The following is a 7,500-nucleotide window of genomic DNA, read 5'->3' as shown; positions in this document are numbered from 1 at the left end:
TCTCTCTCTCTCTCTCTCTCTCTCTCTCTCTCTCTCTTTCTGATGTATTGTGTATGTGTGTCTCAGAGCGGCCTTATCTGCTGTGACAGGTTTAGATCAAGGCTTAAGAACAGATATGGAAATCAAATATGTGTCTGAAATATACAGTGTGTGTGTTTGTGTGTGTGTGTGTGTGTGTGTGTGTGTGTGTGTGTGTGTGTGTGTGTGTGTGTGTGTGTGTGTGTGTGTGTGTGTGTGTGTGTGTGTGTGTGTGTGTGTGTGTGTGTGTGTGTGTGCGTGCGCGCACATTTGTCATCTCCAATGTGTGACAAACCTTTGGGATGCGAAAAAAATAATCTACCAACTTTCAAAAGATTTCGGTTGCATCGGTTGAATGGGAAAACATGAGCCTTGAATTTATGACCCAAATTGTTCAGAAATATTGGGTGCTGATAAAAGCCTTTAAACATAAATGTTATTTTGCCAAGGTGTGCAGCCGGTTTTGTCATGTTTCGCTTTTGTATGTGCTCAAGGCTGTGGTATTTGGGGTTCTGCATTGTTCAGTGCGCTGTCGGCCTTGGGTTTTCGGCACTGCATAATAGCAACAGCAAGAATATGTGATTTTTGGCGTTGCCAATTGCAAACCTTTAACCTAGAGCAGCAGTGAGCACCAGAGCACATGCAGTGGTAGATAGGGGAGGATAAAGGAAGGAGGATAGAGGAAAGAGAGAGGGAGGAAGGAGGATAGAGGAAGGAGAGAGGGAGGAAGGAGAGAGGGAGGAAGGAGGATAGAGGAAGGAGAGAGGGAGGAAGGAGAGAGGGAGGAAGGAGGATAGAGGAAGGAGAGAGGGAGGAAGGAGAGAGGGAGGAAGGAGGATAGAGGAAGGAGAGAGGGAGGAAGGAGAGAGGGAGGAAGGAGAGAGGGAGGAAGGAGGATAGAGGAAGGAGAGAGGGAGGAAGGGGGATAGAGGAAGGAGAGAGGGAGGAAGGAGGATAGAGGAAGGAGAGAGGGAGGAAGGAGGATAGAGGAAAGAGAGAGGGAGGAAGGAGAGAGGGAGGAAGGAGGATAGAGGAAAGAGAGAGGGAGGAAGGGGGATGGGCGACCAGCGAAGGGAGACCAACCGTCCGCATCTGCTATCTCCAGAGCCGGCTTTACAAATAGGCAGACTAGGCAGTTGCCTAGGGCCCCACCAAAATCTCTTCTCTGTAGGGGCCCCCCAGCCATAGTGAATACCAGAAAAAAAAAAATCAAAAGGGCCCCTTGTTTATATTTTGCCTTGGGCCCCAAAAATGGTAGAACCGCTGCTGACTATCTCATATTCTCATCCCTCATCCTCCTCTTCTTTCCCATCCTCCTCCTCCTCCACCTCCTCTCCTCTTTTTCTTTCAAATTTCAACCTCCTTTTCCTCCTTGTAGTCCCTCTACTTTTTGTACTCTTCCCATTTCCCCATTTTCCCCGTCCTTGTCCTCTCCTTTTTTATTTTCCTCCTATCTCTCCTCTTCCTTCTCATCTTCTTCTTCTTCCTCCTCGTCCTGCTTCCCCTTCTTCCTCCTCCTCCTCCTCCTCCCCCTCCCCCTCTTCCTCTCCTCCCTGTGTGTGTTGTGTAGCCCTCTGTCTTCCTCCTCCTCCTCCTCCCCCTCTTCCCTTCCGCATCTTCCTCCTCTTCCTCCACCTCTTCCCCATCTTCCTCCTCCTCCTCCTCCCCCTCTTCCTCTCCTCCCTGTGTGTGTCGTGTAGCCCTCCATCTTCCTCCTCGTCCTTCTTGTCTTCTCCATCTTCCTCTTCATCCCCCTCTTCCTCTCCTCCCTGTGTGTGCCGTGTCGTGTAGCCCTCTGTCTTCCCTCCATCAGACCCTCTTCTCTTCCCCATCTTCCTCTTCCTCCTTCTTCTCTTCTCTTCCTCCTCCTCCTCCTCCTCCCCCTCTTCCTCTCCTCCCTGTGTGTGTCGTGTAGCCCTCTCCTCTGTCTTCCTCCATCAGCCCCTCGGGGGAGTCTTGACACTCCAGTGCGGATCATGACAATGTCAGGAGCCCTGCCCCTTCGGCGGACGCCGCTCACACTGATAGATTATGATGGGTGTGTGTGTGTGTGTGCATGTTTGTGTGTGTGTGTGTGTGTGTGTGTGTGTGTGTGTGTGTGCGTGTGTGTGTGTGTGTGTGTGTGTGTGTGTGTGTGTGTGTGTGTGTGTGTGTGTGTGTGTGTGTGTGTGTGTGTGCGTGTGTGTGTACTCATGTGTGTGTTTGTGTATCTGTCTGTGTGCCTGTGTGTGTGTGTATGTGTGTGCGCCTGCATGTGTGTGTAGTATGTGTATGTGTATGTGTGTTTCTGTGTGTGTGTGTGTGTATGTGTGTGTGTTTGTACAACATGTGTACGGGGGGAGGTGGGGGTTGAAATCACCCTCACGCTGTACGCACGAGTGTAGGTTGCTGGGTCCTCTCTTGTAAACCTCCTGATTACCCCCAGCTCAATCCCTCCCCAGGTGTGATGGATTATGATACGGGTTTGTGTGGAGGGGGTGTGTGGAGAGGGGGGGGGTCACTCTCACCCCAGCTTACAGTGTTTGCTCTCTATAGCTCCCCAGAATCCCCAGACCCCCCCCCCCCCCACACACACACACACACACACACCCTGCAGTGAATGGGATGGCGGCGGGTTGTGGTTGTGGTTGTGGGGTGTGGTTATGGGGTGTGGCTTGATGTTGGTGAACCTCCACCTCCAGTCTAGGAAGACGTATGGAGCACTCGAGAGGTCAAAGGGAGCCCTACGCCATCAGCTGCAGTAGATGAGGATCGAGGATCCGGGATGGAAAATCCATACGCCTGAATTACAGTGGAGAGAGACCCCTATAGTAGTGGGTGAACATGAGAGCTGGGAGTGCAGGAGAAGGGGAGCATATGCACAGCAATTGGCGTTTGGAAAGGGCGTCGGTGTGATGGATAGAGATCGCATGATAGATAGATAGCGCAATGTATGGGATGAATGATTATATAAAGTTGGAGATTAAAAAGGAAATTATAGAACGACAATGGGAGAACAGAGGAGAGATGTAGATGCAAAGTGTGTGTGTGTGTGTGTATGTGTGTGTGTGTGTGTGTGTGTGATTGTGTGATTGTGTGTGTGTGTGTGTGTGTGTGTGTGTGTGTGTGTGTGTGTGTGTGTGTGTGTGTGTGTGTGTGTGTGTGTGTGTGTGTGTGTGTGTGTTTGTTTGTTTGTGTATGTGTGTATGTGTGGGTGGGTCCGTATGTAATGTGTGTGTCTGTATCTGTGCATGTGTGTGTTTGTGTCTGTGTGTGTGTGTGCATGTCGTGTGTAGTAAATCTGTGTGTGCACACATGTGGTGTGTGTGTGTGTGTGTATGTGTGTCGTCGTGTGTGTGTACGCCAGATCACCCTTATCTGGTGTGACAGGTTTAGACCGGGGCGAAAGCCTTAGTAAGAGCAGATATGGAAATCGCATCTGATAGGCCTGATCAAAGTGCAGGGCTGTAAATTTTGACTGGCTCTTGAAAACAACATGTGCGCATGAAAAGCCGTCCGCCCACGCCGCTGATTGATTTCGGTGCTCAGATGGCATCAATAATGATGAGGTGCGTCTACATTATTTACCTCCGCACCTTTGATATCCTCTGCTGAGCTGAGCTGAGCTGAGCAGTGTTGAGCTGCCTGGAGGAGGAGGAGAGAGAGATGGAGATAGAGAGAGAGAGAGAGAGAGAGAGAGAGAGAGAGAGAGAGAGAGAGAGAGAGAGAGAGAGAGAGAGAGAGACTGTAAGTAAGTGTGCGTTTTTGAGAGAGAGTGAGTCAGAGAGTCAGAGAGTCAGAGAGAGAGAGAGAGAGAGAGAGAGAGAAAGAGTAAGAGAAAGAGAGAGGGGGGCAGCAAGAAAGTGTCAGTGTGTATGTCTCTCTATCATGGTCTCTTACTTTTACTATTTCCTCCTATCTGGAGGATCGGACAGGAGAGGAGAAGAGAGGAGAGGGGAGGAGAGGAGAGGAGAGGATAGGAGAGGGGGATGAGAGGAGAGGAGATGAGAGGAGAGGAGAGGAGTAGAGAGGAGAGGAGGGGAGAGGAGAGGAGAGGAGAGGAGAGGTGACGTGAAGTGAGGAGAGGAGAGGGGGGTGAGAGGAGAGGAGAGGAGAGGAGAGGAGAGGAGAGGAGGAGAGGAGAGGAGTAGAAGAGGAGAGGAGAGGAGAGGAGTAGGAGAGGAGGAGAGGAGAGGAGAGGAGTGAGACAGGCAAGACAGCTGCATCCTAGATGCCCTGCAACTCTGCAACATCACCACATCGCTCAAGAAAAGTTTAAGCACACCAATCTCCCCCTCTCTCTCTCTCTCTCTCTCTCTCTCTCTCTCTCTCTCTCTCTCTCTCTCTCTCTCTCTCTCTCTCTCTCTCTCCTCCTTTGTGTGTCTATCCCTTTCTCTCACTCTCGCTATCCCTCTCTCTGCTTCAGCGTGTCTCTCTCTGTAGGTCTCGCTCTAGTTTCCTCCATGCTATCTTTTTCTTCTTTTCCTACTTTGCTCTTCTTCTGTGTCTCATACCACCTCTCCTGGGCTCTGTTTTTCGCTTCCCTCACTTCAGTCTCTCCATCTCTATATCTCTTTCTCCCTACCGCTTATGAGTCTCTCCCTCCCTCGCTCCGTTTGGGATGGATGGATATGTCTTTTGGACTTGGGCAGCTTCGCAGAGTGAGGCGCTAACGAAATGTGATTTGAGGCTGTTGAAGTGCAAAGCAAATCTCATCATCGGGCCCCGGAATTGGTTGCAACGCTTGGGGAGACCCGGCGAATTGAGTGCCTCAATTTCTGTAGTTAAGAAATGGAAAAGCACCCGCACCACCCCTCTTCTAAATCCCACTGCAACACATAATTGTGGAGTACCCTGCCATCCATCCATCGCGCGCTCACTCATGGCAGCGTTATCTCAAGAGCTTTTTGGGGCTCAAAAGAAGAGAAAAAAAGAAAGATCTGAGAGCCATCTTTTCTATTCTCTTCTCTTCTCTTTTCTTCAGCGTCTCACGACTGCCGGCGGGAGCTGCCTTATGTCTACCTGCCACCAGAGACCTGGCACCAGACAGGCAAAGTCTGGAGAGAGAGAGAGAGAGAGAGAGAGAGAGAGAGAGAGAGAGAGAGAGAGAGAGAGAGAGAGAGAGAGAGAGAGAAGGGGAAGATGCCAGATTGAGCTACAAAAGATGGACAGACAGAAGAAAGGATAATGAAAAAGTAGACGAAATAAGAAAGTGGAAGAAAAGAGAAGATTAGACATGGAATTGGTTGGACAAAAGTATGGAAGAGGGAAAGAGATGAAGAGTTGGGCGAAGGAAAGACTGACTAGGGTAGAGAGACAGAGGGAGACAGGGGGAGACGAGGACACCGAGAAAAAAATCTGGCAAGAATAGAGTGAGAAAGAAAGAGAAAGAGAGAGAGAGAGAGACAGACACAGGGAGACAGAGAAGAAAAAAAAAGAGTCAAGCCCCACCACCACTTCTGTTTCTATGGCAACCACTGGTCTGTCTCCGTCGCCGTAGGAAACGGTCGCCGGGGGAGCGGAGCGAGCGAGCACTCTGTGTCTAAGCAGGCAAGCGTCTGCTTGCTAGCCCGCCACCACACAGACACACAGACACACAGACACACACACACACACACACACACACACACACACACACACAGACACACACACACACACACACACACATATACACACACACACACACACACACACACACACACACACACACACACACACACACACACACACACACACACACACACACACACACACACACACAGACACAGACACACACGCACACAGACCTCACGCCACCCAGTGCTATCTCGCCTTTTGTGTGAGAGCGGGAAGGGTGTGGCCTTTACATCGCCAGTCTTAAATTACCCCCTCACACCCCTCCCTCTTTCCCCCTGCCACCCGCCCCAATCTCCCATCAGCCACCAGCCTGTCCCACTGGGACCGGCCACACAAAAGGCACCATCTGATGGCTTCTTTTTCTACCCATAATCCTATTGGCTGAGCCCTTCACTCCAAGCCAGCTCGCGGTTATGCATGAGGTAATTTTTGCCTCACATGCATTAAGATGTGTGAAATATCCTGTCTCTTTCGCCGCATGCCAGCGCTGCGTCACTGTTCGGATACGGTGGCATGTACCACCCACGAGAGACACATTACAGTCCCAGCAAAATGGCAGCATTACCTTTGTGTACTATTTAGTGTTTATTCATAGCTTGTTAAAGGTGGGGCCCAATTACCAGCAAAAGAACACAAAAAGCCTGCTGCACCCAGGGGTGTAGTGGGTATGGTACGCGGGGGCTACGCAGCCCACCCATTTATCCTGAGGTGAGATTTAAAAAAAAAAAAAAATCTATCCGTGTTTGAATACAAAAAGGGGGTTGACATGATAAGTTGACAAGATAATGATAAAAATCCCCACTACACCACTGCCTATATGTTCCGTATTGTCCAGCAGTTAAACCGGCGCCGAGATGCTCCCATTGGAGTTCTGGTTATGCAGTGGAGTACAATGGCAACAATTACCTTGACCTAGTAGATCAGAGGTTATTTGTGATTATGAAATTCTATAAAGTAGACGGAGGGTAATAAGGTAAACAGGGTCTAGAAGTAGAACAAGATGATGGTAAATGGGATTTAAAAAGGTACAGTATATATATTAGACACTTTGTGGAGTTATCATTTATTTTGGGTGTGCTTTATTAGACGAGAAACAGAGGGCTTACAGGGTTAAAACGTAAGAAATTAAAAAAAAAAATGAAAATCACAGAAAATATATCTTAGTTTGCCTTTGTCTTGAGTTAGATTAGTAAGGTTCAATAAATATAGGCTATGAGATACTTTGTGGAGCTATGATGGATTTATTTTGGGTGTGCTTTATTAGACAAAAAGCTGAGGACTTAAAGGGTTAAAACGTAAGAAATAATAATAAAAAAAGAAAATCACTGAAAATATATCTTAGTTTGCCTTTTTCTTGAGTTAGACTAGTACGGTTCAGTAAATATATTAGACACTTTGTGGAGCTATCATGGATTAATTGTGGGTGTGCTTTATTAGACAAGAAGCAGATGGCTTCTTACTGTAAAACATGAGAAATAAAAAATTAAACTCTCAGAAAATAAACTTTAGTTTGCCTTTGTCTTTAGTTTGTTTCTGGAAGTGGAGTAGAGGGGGAGTTGTTGGAATGATGAGATGCAGTTAACTTCCCTCCAGCGATGCATTAAGAAGTTATTAGTGTGAGGTTGCATTTGTGTATGAGAAACATAATTCAGGTGTGTGTGTGTGTGTGTGTGTGTGTGTGTGTGTGTGTGTGTGTGTGTGTGTGTGTGTGTGTGTGTGTGTGTGTGTGTGTGTGTGTGTGTGTGTGTGTGTGTGTGTGTGAGTGTGTGTGAGTGTGTGTGAGTGTGTGTGTGCGTGTGTGTGTGTATGTGCGTGTGCGTATGCGTGTGTGTGTTTGTGTTTGTGTGTGTCTTTGTGTGTGTGTGTGTGTGTCTCTGCGTGCGTGTG

General features: G+C 48.5%; 1 protein-coding gene across 1 annotated transcript in view; it reads left to right on the top strand.

The window, feature by feature from the left end:
- Positions 1 to 7,500, top strand: part of si:dkey-178k16.1 (band 4.1-like protein 1) — a 52,324-nt gene that overhangs the window by 1,968 nt on the left and 42,856 nt on the right. The window lies entirely within an intron of this gene.

Source organism: Engraulis encrasicolus, chromosome 10, assembly GCF_034702125.1.
Source record: "Engraulis encrasicolus isolate BLACKSEA-1 chromosome 10, IST_EnEncr_1.0, whole genome shotgun sequence".
Lineage (NCBI taxonomy): Eukaryota > Metazoa > Chordata > Actinopteri > Clupeiformes > Engraulidae > Engraulis > Engraulis encrasicolus.
This window is presented reverse-complemented; position numbering and strand designations above follow the sequence as displayed.